Source organism: Hemiscyllium ocellatum, unplaced genomic scaffold (genome assembly GCF_020745735.1).
Source record: "Hemiscyllium ocellatum isolate sHemOce1 unplaced genomic scaffold, sHemOce1.pat.X.cur. scaffold_646_pat_ctg1, whole genome shotgun sequence".
Classification (NCBI taxonomy): domain Eukaryota; kingdom Metazoa; phylum Chordata; class Chondrichthyes; order Orectolobiformes; family Hemiscylliidae; genus Hemiscyllium; species Hemiscyllium ocellatum.
Window position 1 is genome coordinate 158,048 of NW_026869151.1, and position 20,769 is coordinate 178,816.

Here is a 20,769-nt window from a genome sequence, read left to right on the forward strand (position 1 = left end):
GCTTCCTCAGTCTCCAACCATGGGGGTATGTTTGGTCTGTTTAGTACTGTATTATTACTTTTATAGACCCTTTGTAAACGAGTTTTTCACTGCGGCCCAGCCCCTGACCATGTGCTGCTCTATCATTAGATTACTTTTTTCTTGAATATTTTTGACAGTCAAGAATTCTTTTTTCCAATAAGCAAGTGTATTTTCCTTCCATTTCTGACTATCAAATTCTGCACCATTTTCATTCCCTGTAACCCGTTTTGCATTCCCTGAAACATCACGTGTATTTCTCCTTCCACAGATCCCAGTGATTAATGCCAAAGCCCTGTTGCCTGTGGAGAGGGTGATGTTTGACTTTCTTGTACAGCTGCAGTTTGTGTGGTGAAGGTGCTCCCACAATGTGGTTGGGTAAGAGACATTACAGATTATTCATTACAGCAACAGTGATGATTTGAAGATAATGTCCAAATCAAGAATAGTTTGTAGTTTTATCATCATGCTTATAATTTCACAAAAATATGATTGAGAACTTTAGATATAAGGCCAGATATAGAGATATTTGGTCAGGTGTCCAAAACAATTGCCAAAAAGCAGATTTTGAGGGATGTCTTAAAGGTGGGAAGCAGACCTGTGAGGTTTCGTCTGCAAATTCCAGATCATGGTGCTTTGGCAACTGTAGAATCAGCCACACAGTTGAAGTAATGAATTAACAAGTTGTTGGGAGTCTCAAAGAAAATGAGTTGTCGAGGTCTCAAAGGATGTGTGGTGCAGGGAGCTAGGGATAATCACAGCCAGGAATCAAATCAAGAATGAGAATTTTAAATTGTTGCTGCTTATGAATAGGATCCTTTTGACAGATGAACATGTTTGGGAAGAAGTGAGCACATGGGCAATAGAGTTTGCAATTTTTCCTTGAGATTACAGGAAGGTTGAATTTGGGAGGCTGGCCAGGAGTGTGTTTGGATAATTAAGTCTGGAGATAACACACAATGGATGAGAGTTTGAGTATATGAGCTGAGGTGAGGGTGGAATCAGCTAGAAATAGTGGTGTTGGAGTGGAACTGAGCTGTCACTCTCACCTCGCCTCTGGGATTCAGCTGGTTGTCAGGTTGTGAATCAGGCGGTAACATATCGGGAACTGAGTTTCCCTGGTGGAGCCTAAAATGAGAGTCACTCAGCTGGCTGTTGCTGAGCAGCTGCTGCTTGGTAGCCCTGTTGATAACATCTTCCATCACTTTACTGCTGATCGAGTGTGGACTGACAGAGGGAAATTTCCTGAGTTGGATTTGCCCTGTGTTTTTGTGTTGTACATGCCTGGGCAATGTTCCACATTGTCAGTAGATGCCAGTACTGGAGCGGTACGTTGTTTGGTGGGTGGCAAGTTCTGGAGCACAAGCTATCAGTATTATTGCCAGAATATTGGCAGGACCCACAGCCTTTACACTACTTAACCATTTCTCGGTATTATTCAAACTAAATTGAACTGGCTTAAAGCTCACATCTGTGATGTTAGGAAACACTGGAGAAGGCCGAGATGAATCATCCCACTTTGCAACTGGCTGAAAATTGCTGCAAATGCTGTCATCTTATCTTTTGCATGGATGTGTGAGACCTTTCTATCAGTAAGGGTGGGGATATCTGTGGTGCTTCCTGCAATGAGTTGTTTAATTGTCCATTACCATTCACAACTGGGTGTGGCAGAACTGCAGAGCTCTGATCTGATCCATTAGTTGTGGGATCATTTAGCTCTGTTGCTTGCTGCTGATGCTGTTTGAAATGCAGATGGTCCTGTTTGGTAGCTTCACCAGTTTGGCCCTTCATTTTTAGGTATGCCTGGTGTTGCTCATGGCATGCCCTCCTTTACTGTCTATTGTGATGGGTGATAGCCGGACTTACAAACTCACGAGATTACAAATTGTGCTGGAGTACAGTTTTGCTGCTGTTGATATCCCACAGTGCCTCAGAGAGATCCAGTTTGAGATCCTACATCTCTTCAAAGTCTGTCCCATTTAGAACGGTGATAGTGCCACTCAACACAATGGAGGTTTTTCTCAACTTTAAGGCAAGACTTTGTCTGCAAAAGGAATGTGTGATGGTCGCTCTCGCAGATACTGTCATGGACAGATGTATCTGCAGTTGATCAATTCATAACAATGAGATCTAGTATGTTTTTCCCTCTTGTTGGTTCCCTCACCACCCACTGCAGACTCAGTTGAGCAGCTATATCCTTTAGGACCTGACCAGCTCAGTCAGTAATTCTGTTGCAGAGCTAGTCTCGATTGTGGACATTGAAATCCTGTACCCAGAGTACGTTTGACACCATTTCATTGCCTCAGTGCTTCCTCCAAATGTTGTTCAACATGAAGGAGAAGTGATTCATCAGCCAAGGGAGGACGGTACGTGGTAATCAGCAGGAGCCATGAGATTTCCTGGTGTCCGGAGTCAATGCTGAGCACTCCCAGGGCAAATCCTCCCTGTCTGTGCCACCACCTCTGCCTGGTCTGTCCTGCTGGTGGGACAGGACATATCCAGAGATTTCAGGAGAAAGTGAAGACTGCAGATGCTGGAGATCAGAGTCGAGAGTGTGGTGCTGGAAAAGCACAGCAGGTCAGGCTGATGAAGGGCTTAGGCTCGAAACATCGATTCTCCTTCTCCTCGGATGCTGCCTGACTGTTGTGCTTTTCCAGCAACACACTCTCGATATCTAGGGATGGTGATGGTGGTATCTGGTCATTGTCTGTAAGATTTGATTCCGTGAGTATGAGTATGTCAGGCTGTTCCTTGATTGGTCTGTGAGACAGCTCTGCATATTTTGGCACCAAATTCCAGATGTTAGTCTGGAGGACATTGCACCATCGAGCGGGCTGATTCTGTGGTTGTATTTTCTGGTGCCTTGTTAGATACCGAGTGGGCCACCCAGTTCCATTCCTTTGTTGAGACTTTGCAGTGATTAATACAGTGAGTAGCTGGCTGGGCAACTGTCAGGTTGGCAGGAGTTTTTTTTCACCATTGACAATGGTTCCATGGAGATCAGGAGATTCCTAATTCCAGTTATTTTTTCTTGAATTCAGATTCCAACATCTGCCAAGATGGGATTCGAACCAGGACTTCAGTCGTTCGTTTGTTTTAATATTTTGGATAAAAGTTAAATACATTAGGTTTGTTCACTCATTTTAAATATCACTAACCCTGGTTTTGTTACTTTGTAAAACACTGTCCATCATCCTGTCTCCTCCATCCTTCTCTCCAACAACAAGAGCAAGGAGCACATGGAGTTTCTCTGTCACTAAGACTGAGATAATCCGATCAGCTGCCTCTGCTGCTTCCCTCCCTCCCACTAGCCCGCCGAGCCAAACTGCCTCACATGGTGTTCCTGATTTTTGTCCTAAACTTACTTCTTTCTCCAGTCTCGGGTCAAGCCTTATCAGAGCTCAACTTGACCCTTTATCCTCATCTCGCTAAACTCACTTGCCAACTCTCTTTCCTCCGCTGCCTCCTCATCACTCCCCCTCGCCAATTCATAGATACTGTTCCTTGTTCTGTTTGTTGGACATTTTTCGTTATGTCCTTCTCTCCCATTCTGTGAAAAACTAATATTTGACCTCACCGTTATTGGAAAGTCCTGCTCCATCTCCACTCTCTCTTTCCTTTCTGAATTCCTTGCATTTGGTGTCCCTCAACGATTTATCCTTGGTCTTTCCTGTATCTCACCTACATAGTACCAGGAGGTGATTTCATCCAAAAACACTGTGTTAGGTTTGACATGGACACTGACAATGCCCAGCTCTCCCTCCCCATCATCCCTCTCCATTGCTCCACTGTTACTCAGTTATCAAACTGCTTACCACCCTCCCACTACTCGATTAGGTGCAATTTCCTCCAATGAAACATTGTCACGGTTAAACCCATTGCCTTACCTTTACCTTTCTGCTGAGCCCCTCCCTCCTACTGGGAACTCTGAGGCAGGATGACTCTCTTCACAATATTGCTGTTATATCTGACCCCAAGGTGACCTTCTGGTCAGACATCCACACAATCACAAACACCAGGAATTCCAATCTCTTAAACGTTGCTTTTCTCCACCTCACCCCAGCTCCATTGCTACTGAAACCCCTTACCCGTGTCTGTGTCGCCTTAAACTTGAATCCAAAACAGAACCCTTGATTCCGTGACTCAGAATCTGGTTTCAGACTCCCCTCCCAGTATTTACCCTCAGACACATCCTCTTAGTATTTATCCTGTCAAACCCCTTAAGAATCCCATCTGTCTCAGTGAGATCACCTCTCTTTCTCCAAAATCCAGTGAGTAGAGTCCCAACCTTTTCAGCCTTTATTTAAAAGATAATCCCTCCAAACCAGGGATCGTCTCATTGATTCTTCCCTGAAATGCCTCCAATAAAGTGACACATTTCCTTATCTAAACGGACCAAAACTGCTCTCCATACTGCAGATATGGTGGTCTCACCAGCACTTCCACACGTTACTCTCAGGAATATACTGAAAACCTTTGAAACAAAACATTCCATTCCCCTTCCTGATTCCCTGTTGTAACTGTGGTAGCTTTCTGTGTTTCCTGAACAATTACCCCTGGTCCCTTTGTGGTGCAGCGTTCTACCATTTAAATAGTACTTTGTTCTTTTATTATCTCTTACAAAATGAGCAACTTCCCATTTTCACAAGTTAATCCCCATCTGGCAACTTGTTGCCCCCTTCTCCTGTGCATCTCTCTCTTTTCATAATCCTCTTCGACCTTAACAGTTATGCCTTTTCTAGGAGATATCCCCCCTTCCCATTCTTCCAAATATTTACTGGGAGCACTGCGCAGTGGGAAGCAGACAGAGTTTCTATCTTTTTCGGGATACACTTTGGAGTGATTGAGAGGATCTTGCCCATCGTTGCCTTTCACACCCATGTCATTGATGAGGCAGAGCGGCAGCACGGAATGAAAGAAAAGAAAGTAATTCCTGTTTCCCAAATCTCACTGACGCTTGGATCATTTTCCCCAATGTGCCAAAGAACTGCTGTGTTCAGTCACATGAGATCCCAGGGCGGAATCTCCTAGAAACCCACAGATTTCCCCTTGAATTGACTGCTGATGTCCTCAAGGGGTAATATGTACAGTAATCCTGGGCCACGAGGAGGGGATGGTGTGAGTTTCTCACTTGAACTGATAGTGACAGATTTTATAAACTTGTATTGCAGGGTATTACAGGTGGACATTCAGATGGTAATCTCAGTAAATATTCTGCCAAACTCTGAATTACTCAATACGTCAGGATCTGGATATTTGCATTGTGTGTGTGTGTGAGTATTGTGTTCCAGATCAATCCCATTTGCTGCTTAGAAATTCTCCTTTGAATCATCGCATTCTCTCAAAAGGTCTCCCCAAACCTTCAATGTGTCATGTAATCCTTTTATGACGACCTGATGAGTGTAAGGTTTATTATTCGAATGTGTAATTTTTGTATAAGGATGTCTCAGAGAGGGAGCAGAATATTCTTAAAGGGGAGAATAACCATTTTGAGGGGAGGCTGTTGTTTATTGGTATCAATGACATAGGAATAGAAGAGTTCACATTGTTGGTTCATTGGAATCTCTTGTGGGGTAGAATTGACCTCCATCAGAAGGATGGATTGTACTGGCACTGGAAGGGAACAGTTGCTAGTGCTATTCAGGAGGCATTAAACCAGTGAAGGAATGTGGGTAAACCCAGAGAGAGAGAGTGAGGGAAGAGCTAAGTCTGACGTCAAACAGTCAAGGTAGACCAGGGCGAGGCACAGAATGAGCAGTTACACTGTATTTATTTCAATGCAGGAGGCCCGATAGGCCGGGCAGAGGAGCTCAGGGTATGGTTTTGAACATGGCACTGGGATATTACAGCAAATACAGAGGCATCACTTAATGATAGATAGGACCAGCAGCTTAATGTTCCAGTGTATAGATGCTATAGCAAAGATAGAAAGGGGGCAACAGAGCAGGGGGAGAGGTTTTTTTGATTAGGGATAGCTTTACAGCTGGGCTTCAAGAGAGTATTCCTGGGAATACATCCAGGCAGGTTATACAGGTGGAACTGAGGAATAAGAAAGGGATGATCTCCTTATTGGGATGGTACTATTGACCCCCCCCCCCCCCACTTCCCCAATAGTCAGCAGGGAGTTGAGAAGTAAATTTGCTAAGAGATCACTTATCTGTAAGAATAGTATGGTTGTGTACAAGACTTGACCTTCTTTGTTATTCATTCACAGGATGAGGGTGTCACTGACTGGGCCCAAAGGGCAGTAAAGAGTCAACCACATTGCTGTGGGTCTGGAGTCACATGTAGGCCAGACCAGGTAAGGATGGAAGATTCCTTCCCTGAAGGATATTAGCAAATCTGACGAGGTTTTTTTTACAATAATCAACAATGGATTCATGGTCTTTAATAGAATCTTAATTCCAAATTTTTATTGAATTCACATTCAACTGCCTGCTGTGACTGGATCCAAACCCTGGACCCCAGAACGTTATCTGGATTATCCATCTAGTGATAATCTCACTAGGCCATTTGGCAGGGGTGAGTGACTGAGGTATCTGTGGGGCATCACATCAGCACCAAAGATCCCATGGTCTCTGTGGCATATAAAAAGCGCTGGGGAGGGCAATACATCCCTGGTGGTGGGGTCTGACTGTAGGTAGCAGACATAGCAGAGGTTAATGGAGATTATTGGCCGGTATATTGGGTCCTAAAGACAATTCCTCCGGGGAATTCCTAGAGGCATGGCACTCATCCACTGATTCTATCAACAAACACATCGACCTGGACCCAATATACCGGCCATTGCAGCAGACAGCAACTGACATCCAGAAGCAGCAGAGACACGCCATTATAAATGCCGAAGGAAACATGACAGAAGCGCTTCACAGGAGGCTCCCAAGCACTGAGGATGTCACCTAGAAAGGGGACGAAACGTTTGCAACAAAAACTCCCAGCTCGGCGAACAGAATCACAACAACATTATATTCTTATTGTGGTTGGAGGGATGGGGGGAGGGCAGAGGTACAGGAAGTGGAGGATATACGTTGGAGTGCATTGTTGATCAAGTGGGAGGGAAATGTGGTCCTTGAAAGAGTAAACCTTTCTGGGATGTCCTGGAGTGGAATTGCTTCTCCTGGGAGCAGCTATGGCAGAGGCGGAGGAATTGGGAGTACAGGATCACGTTTTTACAGAAATGTACTCGAGGGTAATCAGGAGAGCAAAGAGAGGACTTGAAATATCTCGAGGAAATAGTTGAAGGAGAATCCAAAGAGGTTCTACAAATACATTAAGGATAAAATAAAAACCAGACAGAGAATAGGACCCCTTAAAGATCAACAAGGCCATCTATGGAACAACAGGAGGTGGGAGAAATACCATGCTATTCTATTCTAGAGAGTTTGGAGAAATAAATAGTGATAACATGAAAAGTGTCTATATTATAGAGGAGGAAGTACTGGATGTCTTAACCAGTAGCAAGGTGGATAAATCCCTGGGACCTGATCAGGTGTATCCCAGAAATTTATGGAAAGTTAGGAAGGTGATGGCAGTGCCCCTCCCTGAGGTATTTATATCATTGTTTGTGACAGGTGAGGTGCTGGAAGATGGGTGCCATTATTTAAAAAAGGTGGTAAGGAAAGGCTAGGGAACAAGAGAACAGTCAACCTAACATCAGTGGTAGGTAAGTTGTTGGAAGGGATTCTGAAGGACAGGATTTACATGTATTTGGAAAGACAAGGATTGATTAGGGATAGTTAACATGGCTTTGTGTGTGGGAAATTCTCTCTCTCTCTAACTTGATTGAGTTTTTTTGAAGATGTGACAAAGATGAGTGATGAAGGCAGACTGTGGATGTTGTCTATATGGACACTGAACGATGTTCCACAAAGCAGACTGGTTAGCAGGGTTAGATAACATGAAATGTTGGGAGAACTAGCCATTTGGAAACAAAACTGGCTTGAAGGTAGGAGGCAGAGGGTGGTGATGGAGGGTTGCTTTGTGGGCTGGAGGCCTGTGAGCAGCAGTGTGCTGCAGAAATGGATATTGGGTCCTTAAATAATTGACTTGGATGTGAATATATGAGATATGGTCAGTGGGTTTACAGAAGACACCAAAATTGGAGGTGTAGTGGACAGTGAAGAAGGTTAGTTCAGAAGGCAACAGGATCTTGACCAGATGGGCCATTGGGGCGAGGAATGGCAGACTGGGTTCAATTTAGACAAATGTAAGCTGTTGGATTTTGGAAAGGCAAATCAGAGCAGGACTTATACACTTAATGGTAAAGTCCTTGGGAATGTTGCTGAACAAAGGGACCATGGAGAGCAGGTTCATTGTTCCTTGAAAGTACAGTCATAGATAGGCAGACTAGTGAAGGTAGTGTTTCGTATATTTATATTTATTGGTCAATGCATTGAGTACAGAAGCTGGGGCGTCAAATTGAGGCTGGACAGGACATTGATTACGCCATTTCAGGAATTATGTTTTAAGTTCAAACTTCCCTATTCTGGAAAGAATGTTGTGAATCTTGAAAGAGTTCAGACAAGATTTACAAAGACTTTGCTAGGATTGGAGGATTTGGGCTACAGGGAGAGGCTGAATAGGCCAGGGTTAATTTCCCTGGAGAGTCAAAGACTGAAAGGTGACTTCATGGAGATTTATAAAATCATGAGGGGCATGGATAAGGTGAACAGCCAGGGTCTTGCCCCCCACCCCAGGTTAGGTGGGTTCAAAACAAGATCACATGGGCTTACGTTGAGAGGGCAAAGATTTAAAACGGATCTAAGGGGCAAAGTTTTCAAGCTATGTGTGGTGTGTGTGTGGACTGAGCTGCCAGATGATGTAGTGGAGGCTGATACAATTACAACATTTGAAAGGCATCAATTGGGTACATGAATAGGAAGAGTTTCAAATGATACAGACCAAGTACTGGCAAATGGGGCTCCAGTTGTTGAGGATTCCTGGTTGGCATGGACAAATTGGACCAAAGGTCTGTTTCTGTGCTGTACATCTCTATGACACTAATAAATGAAAATAAGGTGTATTCCTCTTTTGTGGAGAGCTAGCAGAAGCACAGATAATTGTTCTTGGAGCTGAGAAAGTTAAGCAGTGATTTTGACCAACTGCAAATTTGTTTCGAGGAAATTTAATCTGCAGAGAGAGGGGAATTGTTAACAATGTCACAATTTTCGTAACTATTTTCAGGTAATTGGCAAGTAATATGTGATTATGTGAACATTATTTTATTCAGTATGTTCTGAGCATCTGGAACAGTCTGAATGGCAGCTGGACAGATTCAGCAGTTATTCATAAACAGATTTGGAATTTTACATTTTAAGGGAAGATTTGGGGGGCTATGGGCAAATGGGAAGGGAATTGTGACAGATGTAGCATCTCCAGAGGGAGAGGATACATCCCCAATGGGCTGAATAGCCCCCAGCCCCTGTGCTCTGTGATACTGCCCCATTGACTGTGAATGTTGAAGCTCATCCCAGGGCAGAGAGAGGCAGTAGCCAACCACTCACTTCACAATGGGCCCCGGATGATTGATGTCAGCGCAGCCCAATAGGGGGCAGAGGGCAGTACTGGAGGGCCAGGTCGTACCAGTTTGTCCTCCAACCAATCGGAGTGAATGAGGGCATCCTCAAGGCTGGGACTAAAGAAAGGCACATATCACAGAGATTTGAGAAACTGGAGGACATGAGATAGGGAGTGTTCTGTGGCTAGAGAAGTATTATATAAATAAAGAAGAGTTTTAAAGCTGGATGAGGTGACAGTGATCGGGAGAGTTGAGGATGGAGGAATTTAGAGTTAGTGAGAATTAGAGTCATAATGTTATACAGCAAGGAAACAGGCCCTGTGGGCCAACCAGTCCATGCCGACCATAATTCCAAACTGAACTAATTGTACCTGCCTCTGCTTGGTCCACATCCATCCAAATATTTCCTATTTATGTACTTCTCTGAATGTCTTTTAAATATTGTAATTGTATTTACAGCTACCACTTCCTCTGGAAGTTCATTCCACCTGTGTAATTTTTTTAAAAATCGTTAATGTATTTTCTCAAAACTTTCTCATCACTTCCCAAAATGAATGCACACGAGGTTTGAATCCCCCCTCTCCACCGTCCATCCACACTATCTAAACTCTTTGTGATTTTATAAACCTTTCATAACCTCAACCTCCTGCACTCCAGTGAAAAAATTCCCAGCCTATCCAGCCTCTCCTTATAATTCAATCCCTCCATTCATGGCAACATGCTGGTAAATCTCTTCTGAACCCGCGCCGATTTAATAATATCTGTCCTATAACAGCACAACCAGAACTGGGCACAGTATTCCAGAAGAGAATTCCCCAACATCCTGTACAACCTCAACATAACGTCCCAATTCCTATTGTCAAAGGTCTGAGCAACGAAGGTAAGTGCTGACCACCTTCATAACCACCCTGTCTACATGTAACACAAACCTCAATGACGGGAAGCCCTCAGACTCTTTGTTCCATATCACTACTTGAGGCCCGAATTTTAATGAGTGTAAGTCCTGCCCTCGTTTGTTTTATCAAGATGTAATATTTTGCATTTATTCCAATCCAAAATATCCTTTGGAGTACAAAGGCAGTAGGAGTATAATTAAGAGGGAAATTAGGAGGCAAAAAGGGGATGTGAGATAGATTTGGAAAATAGGGTGAAGGATAAAAATCCAAAGGGCTTTTATAAATATATTAAGAACAAAAGGCTAACTAGGGAGAAAACAGAGACCCTCAAAGATCAACAAGGCAACCATTGTGTGGAGCTTCAGGCGATGGGCGGGATAGGGAAACAAATATTTTGCATCAGTGTTTACTATGAATAAGTACATGAGATATATAGAATGTGGGTAAATAAATGGTGACATCTTGATCATTGTCCATATTACAGAGGAGGAGGTGCTGGATGAATGGCTAAGGAGCTGAAGCAGGGGAAAAGGATTCACATTTTTGGATCATCTCCTCTTGAGTAGAGTTCACCTGCATAAGGATGGATTGTACCTGATTTGGACGGTGTCTAATATCCAGGCACGGAGATTTGTTAGTGCTACTCAGGAGGCATTAAACCAATGAGGGAGTGGGTGTGATCCCAAACAGATCGTGAGAAAAGAGGTATGTCTGAGGCTGGTACAGTTCAGAGGTCAAATAGTCAAGGCAGGCAAGGGCAAGGCACAGAACGAGGTGGGACTGAACACTTACACTACATTCATTTCAATGCAAGAGGCCTGACAGGGAAGGCAGATGAGCTGAGGGTATGGTTTTGAACATGGGATTGGGATATCATGGGTATTACAGAAAGGTGGCTCTGGGATGGGTAGGACTGGCAGCTTAATGTTCTGAGGTATAGATGCTATAGCAAGGATAGAAAGGGGGAACAAGAGAGGAGGAGTGGAGTTTTTGATTAGGAGTAGCATTATGGTTGTGCTTAGGGAGGATATTCCTGGGCGTACGTCCAGTGAAGTTATTTGGGTGGAACTGGGAAATAAGAAAAGGATGATCCACCTTATTGGGGTTAACTGCGTGGGTTTCGTCCGGGTGCTCTGGTTTCCTCCCATTGTCCAAAGATGTGCAGGGTAGGTTGGATTATCCAGGCTGAATTACCCACAGTGTTCAGGGATGTGCAGGTTGGGTGGATTATCTAGGCTGAATTGCCCACAGTGTTTAGGGATGTGCAGGTTGGATGGTTCGGGGACATGCAACGTTACAGGTGAAGGTTAGGTGGTTCTGAGGGTCAGTATCAATGTGATGGGCAGAATGGTCTCATTCCACACTGTCGGGATTCTCTGATAATTCTACTCGTTTTAAAATAGTTACAGAAAATAATAGACCAGATCTAATTGTTAAGTTTCTAAATTGGACAAAGGCCAATTTTGATGGCACAAGGCAAGAACTTTCAAAATTTGTTTTTGGGATGTTATTCCCAGGGAAAGGGATGGCTGGAAAGTGGCAACATAAGAACATAAGGAAGAGAAGCAAGAGTAGGCCACCTGGCCCCTCTAGCCTGCTCTGCCATTCAATAAGATCAGGGCTGATCTTTTCATGGCCTCAGCTCCACTTTCCTGCTCTCCCACCATAACCCTGAATTCCTCTCATTTTCCCGAATCTACCTTTTGCCTTAAAGGCATTCAAGAAGATCACGTCAAATGCTGCACTCGGCAGGGAATTCCACAGATTCACAACCCTTTAGCTGAAGAAGCTCCTCCTGAACTCAGTCCTAAATCTGCTCCCCCTTATTTTGAGGTTATGCTCTGTAGTTTGACCTGCTTCTATCTTATCTACTCCCCTCATTCGTATCCAACCTCCCATTCTTCTAAATTACAATGAGTATAGAACCATTTTTCTCAATCTCTCCACATACACCAACCCTCACAACTCCCAACTCAAACTAGTGACCCTCCTCTGTTCTCCCTCCAGTGCCAGTACATCCTTGCTAATGTACACAGTACTCCAGGTGTGGCCTCCCCAGCACCCTGTACAGCTGCAGCATAACCATCCCTCTGGCAATGAAGGACAATATTCCCTTCACTGCCTTAATTACCTGCTGTACCTGCAAACCAACTTCCTGTGATTCATGCACAAGGACACCCAGCTCCCTCTGCACAGCAGTAGGGGCAGTAGGAGTATACTCGAGGGAAACCAGGAGGCATGAAATAGTTTTAGGAAATAGGTTTAAGGAGAATCCAAAGCGATTCTACAAATACACTAAGGACAAACAAGTAACCAGGCAGAGAATAGGTACCCACAAAAATCATCAAGGTTGTCTGTGGAACCGCAGGAGATGGGAGAGATTCTTTTACTAAAAGAGGATGTGGCAGTGAGAGTGTTTGGAGAAATAAATAGTGATAACGTGACAAGTGTCCATATTACAGAGGAGGTGGTACTGGATATCTTAAACGGTAGCAAGGTAGATAAATCCCTGGGACCTGCTCAGGTGTAACCCAGAACTTTGTGGGAAGCTAGGGAAGCGTTTGCTGGACCCCTCGCTGAGATATTTGTGTCATTGATAGTCACAGGTGGGGTGCTGGAAGATGGGCGCCATAATTTGAGAAAGGTGTGAAGGAAAGGCCAGAGAACAATAGACCGGTGAGCCTGAAGTCAGTGGCAGAGAAGTTGTTGGAAGGGATTCTCAGGGACATGATTTACCTGTAATTGGAAAGGCAAGAAATGATTAGGGAGAGGTAGCAAGGCTTTGTACATGGAAGTCACTAACTTGGACTTCAGGAAGACACAAGGTTCTACATAACAGACTGGTTAGCAAGTTAGACACTGTAGACTACAGGGAGAACTTGCTATTTGGATACAGAATTGTCTAGAATGTCATAGAATCATAGAGATGTATAACATGGAAACAGACCCTTCAGCCCATACCGTCCATGCCAACCACTTACCCTAACCCATCTAGTCCAACCTGCTAGCACCCAGCCCATATCCTTCCAAACCTTCCTAATCATATAGCCATCTAGATGGATTATCATTGTTACAATTGTACCAGCCTTCACCACATCTTCTGGCAGCTGATTCCATGCACACAGCACCCTCTACATGAAAACGTTGCCTCTCTGGTCTCTTTCATATCTTTCCCCTCTCACCCTAAACCTATGCCCTCTCGTTCTGGAATTCCCCCACCCAAGGGAAAGGACTTTATCTATTTGTCCTATCCACACCCCTCATGATTTTATATACGTCTATAAGGGCACCCTTCAGCCCCCAACGCTTCAGGGAAAACAGCCCCAGCCTGGTCAACCTCTCCCTATAGGTCAAATCCTCCAACTCTGGCAACATCCTTGTAAATCTTTTCTGAACCCTTTCAATTTCACAACATTTTTCCGATAGGAATGAGACCAGATTTGCACGCAATATTCCAAAAGTGGCTTTTTGGAATGTCCAATGTTCTGTCCAGTCGCAACATAACCTCCCAACTCTGTACTCATTACTCTGACCAATAAAGGAAAGCATACCAAACACCTCCTTCATTATCCTCTCTACCTACGACTTCACTTTCAAGGAGCCATGACCCTGCACTCCAAAGTCTCTTTGTGCAGCAACACTCCTCAGGACCTTACCATTAAGTGTATCAGTCCTGCTAAGATTTGCTTTCCCAAAATGCAGCACCTCACAATTACCTAAATTAAACTTCATCTGCCACTTGTCAGCCCATTGGCCCAACTGATCAAGATCCTGTCGTATTCGGAGGTAACCTTCTTTGTTGTCCACTACACTTTCAATTTTTGTGTCATCTGCAAACTTGCTGACTATACCTCCCATCTTATCCAAATCATTTATGTCAATGACAAAAGAAGTGGACCCAGCACTGATCCTTGTAGTATTCCACTGGTCACCAGGCTTCCAGTCTGTAAAACAACTCTCCACCGCCACCCTCTGTCTTCTGCCTTTCTGCCAGTTCTGTATCCAAATGACTAGTTCTCCCTGTATTCCATGAGCTCTAACCTTGCTAAGCAGCCAGGGTAGTAGTGAATGGAACAGCAGTTGGAAAAATGTTGTATATCGTGCAAATACCTGTAATCAGTTTTGACAAAGGGTCAGTTAGACTCGAAACGTCAGCTCTTTTCTCCCCTTACAGATGCTGCCAGACCTGCTGAGATTTTCCAGCATTTTCTCTTTTGGTTTCAGATTCCAGCATGGGCAGTAATTTGCTTTTATCCAGTTTTTAACCCACTGCCACCTCTCCCAGGAATGCCTACCCTGAAAAAGTATTGCTGTGTTCTCCGACAGGATTTTCATTTGTCTCTCTCCCCCCTGTCCACCTCCACTGCTTTTCTTTTCTCTCAGTGTTGGACATGTTACTTATAAGACTCGCTTCCACAGCCATATTTCCTTCCTCAGTGACTGTCTTCTCCTCTGACTTAGTCCACGTGGATTTCAGTTCAGATTCCATCCTGCATGCAGCCTCCAGGATTATAGATACTTGCACGATATACAACATTTTTCCAACTGTTGTTCTCGCAGCACCCTAAAAGCCACACTCAGGGCCATGCACCGCTCAGCTTTGACAAAGGGTCAGCTAGACTCAATGTCAGCTCTTTTCTCTCCTTACAGGTCCTGCTGGACCTGCTGAGATTTTCCAGCATTTTCTCTTTTGGTAGTAGTAGAGGGTTGCTTTTCGGACTGGAGGCCTGTGTGAGAAACATGCTGTCAGGATGGGTGCTGGGTCCACTGCTTATTGTCAATTATATCAGTGATTTCTATGTGAATATATGAGGTATGGTTAGTAAGTTTACAGTAGACACCAAAATTGGAGGTGTAATGGACAGTGAAGAAGGTTACCTCAGTACAATGGGACTTCAATCAAATGGGCTAAGGAGGGGCAGATGGGTTTAATGTAGATAAATATGATATTCTGCATTTTGGAAAAGCAAACCAGGGCAGGACTTGTACACTTAATAGGGAGGTCCTGGGAAGTGTTGCTGAACAAAGCGACCTTGGAGTGAAGGTTCACAGTTGCTTGAAAGTGGAATCTTGGGCAGGGTAGTGAAGAAGGTGTTTGGAGCACCTGCCTTTATTGGTCAGTGCATTGAGTATAGGAGTTGCGACATTTTTTTGTGGCTGTACAGGGCATTGATTCTGCTACTTCTCGAATTCTGCTTTCAGTTCTGGTTTCCTCACGATAGGGATGATGTTGTGAAATTTGAAAGGCTTCAGGAAAAGCGCACAGCGATGTTGCCATGGTTGAGAGTTTGAGATATAGGGAGAGGCTGAATTGGAAGGGGCTGTTTCCCCTGGAGCATCGGATGCTGAAAGGTGACCTCAGTGATTGATACACTCGTGAGGGACATGGTAAGGGTGAACAGCCAGGATCTTTTCCCCACGTTAGGTGGGTCCAAAACCAGAGAGCACAGGCTTTTAAGGTGTGAGGGAATGGATTTAAAAGGGATGTAAGGGGCATTATTTTCAGGCTGAACGTGGTATGTGTATGGAATGAGCTGCCAGAGAAAGTGTGGTGGCTGGTACAATGCAACATTTAAAAGGCATCTGATTGGATATGTGATTAGGCAAGGTTGAGAAGGATATGGCCCCTGTGCTCAGTGATACTACCCCATTCACTGTGAATGATGAAGCTCATCACAGGGCAAAGCCGTAGAGATGTACAGCATGAAAACAAACCTTTTGGTTAAACTGGTCTATGCCTACCAGATATCCCAAACTAAACTAGTCCCATTTGCCAACACTTGGCACATATCCGTCTACACCCTTCCTAGTCATATACCCATCCAGAGGCCAAATGGTATAATTGTACCAACCTCCTCCACTTCCCAACAGAAGATTCCATCCAGCCACCAACCTCAGTGTGAAAGAAATTGTCCCTCGGATCCCTTTTAAATCTTTCCCCTCTCATCTTAAACCTATACCTCTCTAGTTCTGGACTCCCCCACCCCAGGGAAAAGACCTTGTCTATTTATCCCATCAATGCCCCCCATGATTTTATAAATGTCTATTTGGTCACCCCTCAGCCTCCGATGCACCTGGGAGGATCCCAACACTCATGTCACAATGGGGCCTGGCTGATTGACACAGCTTCAGACCAATTGGAGAGTTGGTGTGATCCTCCAGCCAATGGGAGTGAGTGAGGGGTGGGTCTAGTGGACCAACACATGACCATGAGCTTTGCAGGCGCAGTGTCACTGTATTGGGGGGACTCAGTGAGTGTGAAGGGACTGGGAGAGAGATGCAGTTAGTATGGACTGGGAAGATTGATAAACATTGTTTCAGTCTGCTAGACCTGAAATAGATACTCCGGGTAAATTAGAGCCAAAAGAATTGCGGATGCTGTAAATCACACACAACAACCAGAAGGTACTGGAAAAGCTCAGCAGATCTGGCAGCATCTGTGAAGAGAAATCAGTTCGCATTTTGGATCTGGTGACCCTCCCTCAGGTACTGATGTTACTGCGAAAGCAATGTCGGTTTATATGCAGAAGGTAGGGGTTAGGGAGTAAATGATAGGAGGGGATAGAGTCCAAAGAGAGAGATTGGAACAGTTGGACAAAGGAGTCGATAACAAGCTAGCTGGGGGAGGGTTAAAAGCTGTTTATGAGGACTTTTAGTGGCTAAACCATAGGTCGTGTGTAATGGCAGGCTATGAAATAACAAGGCCTGGTATGTCGGATAGGGGGCAAATAAACTAAGTCGTGGGAGAGTTCAGGACCTAAAATTATTGAATTCGATGTTGAAGCCAGAGGATTTCACGGTTCCCAAGTGGGAGATGAGGTGTTGTTTTTCCAGCTTGCGTTCAACTGTGGTGCTGGAAAAGCACAGCAGGTCAGGAGAACAGGAGAATCAACATATTGGGCATATAAGCACTTGATCAGAAATGTAGGTGGTGGGGGAAGAGGGCTGAGAGATAAGTAGGGAGGGGTGTTGGGGTTGGCGGAAGGGAGCTAGGGAGGCAATAGGTGGTTGCAGATGGTGGGGTAATGGTGAAAGGGTGAAATGGATAATTGGAAAGGATGATGGACAGGTGGGACAGTTCAAAAGGGTGGTGCCGAGTTGGAGGGTTAAATCTGTAGTAAGGTGGTGGAGGGGAGATGAGGAAACGTTGATGCTTGTGTGGTTGAAAGGTCCCAAGATGGAAGATGAGGTGTTCTTCCTCTAGGCGTCGGGTGGCTCGGATTTGGGGGTGGAGGACACCCAGGACTTGTATGCCCTTGATAGCGTGGCGGCGGAGGGAGTGTTGCTGAAGTAGTCAGCCTCAGGGTGATGGGATTGGTTGGTGCATGTGTCCCAGAAATGTCCCCTGAAGTATTCCACAAGTTGGCGTCCTGACTTGTGTAGAGGAGACCACATCGAGAGCAACGGACACAATAGGTGAGGTGTTTGGGTGGGCAGGGAAATCTCTGCCGAATGTGGGAGGATCCTGTGGTCCCTTGGACAGAGGTGAGGGGAAGGTGTGGGCACAGGTTTTACACCTCTTGCAGTGGAAAGTGAAGGTGCTGGGAGGTGGAAGATGGGTTGGTGGGGAACATTGATCTAATGAGGAAGTCACAGAGGGAATGGTCTCTATGGAAGCTGAAAGGGATTCGGAGGGAAAATATATCTCTGGTGGTGGAGTCTGATTGCAGGTGCTGGAGATGGGAAAGGATGATGCGTTGTATCTGGGTGGAAAGTGAGGACTATGGCAATTCCATCCTTGTTGTAGTTGGAGGCATGGAATTCAAATGAATTGGTGTGGGAGGTGGAGGAGATACACTGGAGAGTATTATTGACCACATGGGAGGGGAAATTGCAGTACTTGAAATCGGAAGCCATTTGATATGTTCTGGAGTGTTCTGCCAGCTTGCATCAAGCTTCACTGGAACACTGCAATAAGCATGAGACAGAGATGTTGGCCAGGGAACAGACTCGTGTGTTAAAGTAACAGGCAACTGGAAGCTCAGGGTCTGTTTTGCAGCAGAATGTAGATCATCAGCCGCCATTTCCATCCCCTCCACTGAGATGCTACCAGGTTCCAGTCTCCTCCATTAACAGTTTTCCACCCTCCCATCCGGATCGTTATGCACTCCTTTGTCTTTCCAAATGTTCCTGTCTCTCTTTGGTCCCTGTCCCCACCTCTTATTTACTCTTTAACCCCTATCTCATGTAGTCCAAAGATGTGCAGGTTGGGTGAATTGATCTAGCTACATTTCCCGTAGTGTTCAGGGATGTGCATTAGTCCGGGAAAATGGAGAGTAACAGAGAAGGGAAATGGGTCTGGTGGGATAAAATTCGGAGGGTGGGTGTGGAATTGTTGGGCCGAAGGGCCTGTTTCCACGCTGTAGGGATTCTAATGTTCCCAGTTACCGTCGGTTCTGAGGAAGGGTCATGGGACCCGGAATGGCCCTTGGTGTTTGTTGTGGTTCTGTTCGCCGAGCTGGAAGTTTTTGCTGCAAACGTTTCGTTCCCACATCAACAGACACATCGACCTGGACCCCACATTCAACTACTACAGCTGAAACTGACACCCGGAAGCGGCAAGAACAAACCACTAAAAATACCGGAAGAAACATCAAAGCAGCGCTTCACAGGAGGCTCCAATAGCACTGATGATGTTCCCTAGCCAGGGACCGAAACGTTTGCAGCAAAAACTTCCAGCTCAGCGAACAGAACCACAACAACGGACACCGAGCTACAAATCTTCAACCAGACTTTAAACCCTTGATGTTTGCAGAGGGAGGAAACGGGAAAGGGGAGGGCGGCAGCAGAAACCGGATGAAATGTTTCAGTGTAGATTGGGAGGGTTTACTTACACTCTGTGCAGGTCGTTAGTCTGAATTAGAAAGTCTTGGTCCCACATTTGCAGCAAAAGGGAAGATGGCTTGGGCCTCGGGCAGTGAGAGGTCCTGGGTTTTGGCACCATCTTTATTTGGTGCTAAGGTACAGCGAGGCGCTCGGACATGTCCTCTTCCTGGGTGGGGGAGGGGTGATTTGAAGAGGAGCATTTACACATCAAACATACCAAGAGAAGTGTGTGCCTTTACTATTTATCTTGCACTGACTGTGATCTTTGTTTTGTGAATTCTTTTTATAGGATATTGAGAATAATTGAGACTGGAATCTCAAAAACCATTTTCTACAGTCAGCTGAGTCATCAGGATCTGAATACCATTGGCATTTAACTGTGGAAGGAGAAAGGTTTGTCTGTTCGGTCTGTGGGAAAATATCTCCAATATTTTTGTCAAGCAAATAGCAGGAAGATCTTCAAGTTCATGGTTGGATCACCCTTGGGGTTTGTGTTCAATTCTTGGCCCTGCAGCTGTGGAAGGAGATATTGTCTTAAGAGAGAGCACAGATTTATCCAAATTACACCTCGTCTCTTTGCAGGAACTGTCAGATTTAGTCCCAATCATCCACTCCATGATGTTAACCTGTATACTCTCTACTTCCAATTCCCTGCAAACTTCCCATTAAAATTCCTTATGGACTCAAATTCCAACAACATTTCAGATTGAACGTTCCAGATTCTGACAACTATCTGTTCATTCAGAAACTGCTGAAGTCCTTGTTGACTCTGGGGTTACAATGGGCTGAACTGAAAGATTAGATGCTGTTCCTGAGCTCCCATTGAGACGCATTGGAACAGGACAGGAGGTTGAGGGCAGTGTAGGTGTGAGCAGACAATGAAAATAACAGGGCTGCACTGTGAGGGCTGCTTGGCTCAATGAGTGTGTTTTGGAGTTAGATGAAAATAGAGTGAAGTGAGACAAGGAGAAGGTGAAACTGAAACTCAGTTTTAGTTCTGGCCGTTCAGAAACTCACCTGGTCCCAATGGGAACAGCCAGTTTGTAAGTGACACCTGCGGAGTATTTAAGTTTTTAAAGTATGATATATCAGCTTAAGTAAAGGTGTACTTTTAATTATAATGGACATGTTTGAAGTGAAATGTTCACTCATTTAAATTCTCTCAATGGGAGTAATGAGATGAATCTAGAGCGATGTTGTGACAGGAGCCCTCAGACCTGGTGTGCTCCTCTTGTACAATGTGGGAAATAACGGACGCTTTCAGTGTCCCTGACGGCTGTGTGTGCAGGAAGGGTTCCCATCTGCAGCTACTGGGAAGCTGCTTTTCAGACCTGGAGCTGTGAGTGGACTCACTGTGGAGCATCTGTAATACTGAGCATGTTATTGACAGCACGTTTAGTGAGTTAGTCACACTGCAGGTGAGGGTTACACAGGCAGAAAGGAATGGGTGAGCATCAGATCAAGTAAAAGGCTCAGGAAGGGAGTGCAGGAGTCCTCAGTGTTTATTCCCTT

The 20,769-nt window shown here is 44.9% G+C and overlaps 1 long non-coding RNA gene across 3 annotated transcripts; it reads left to right on the top strand.

The window, feature by feature from the left end:
• The first annotated feature begins 294 nt into the window (after nucleotides 1-294).
• Nucleotides 295-19,668, top strand: LOC132814059 (uncharacterized). Of its 3 annotated transcripts, none has more exons than XR_009644277.1 (3): nucleotides 295-396; nucleotides 6,233-6,319; nucleotides 19,547-19,668. It is a non-coding gene; the product is annotated as an uncharacterized LOC132814059 (long non-coding RNA). The 3 variants fall into 3 exon arrangements; XR_009644275.1 differs by lacking the exon at nucleotides 295-396 and adding an exon at nucleotides 5,203-5,289; XR_009644276.1 differs by lacking the exons at nucleotides 295-396; nucleotides 19,547-19,668 and adding exons at nucleotides 5,203-5,289; nucleotides 10,311-10,384.
• Nucleotides 19,669-20,769: the final 1,101 nt, after the last annotated feature.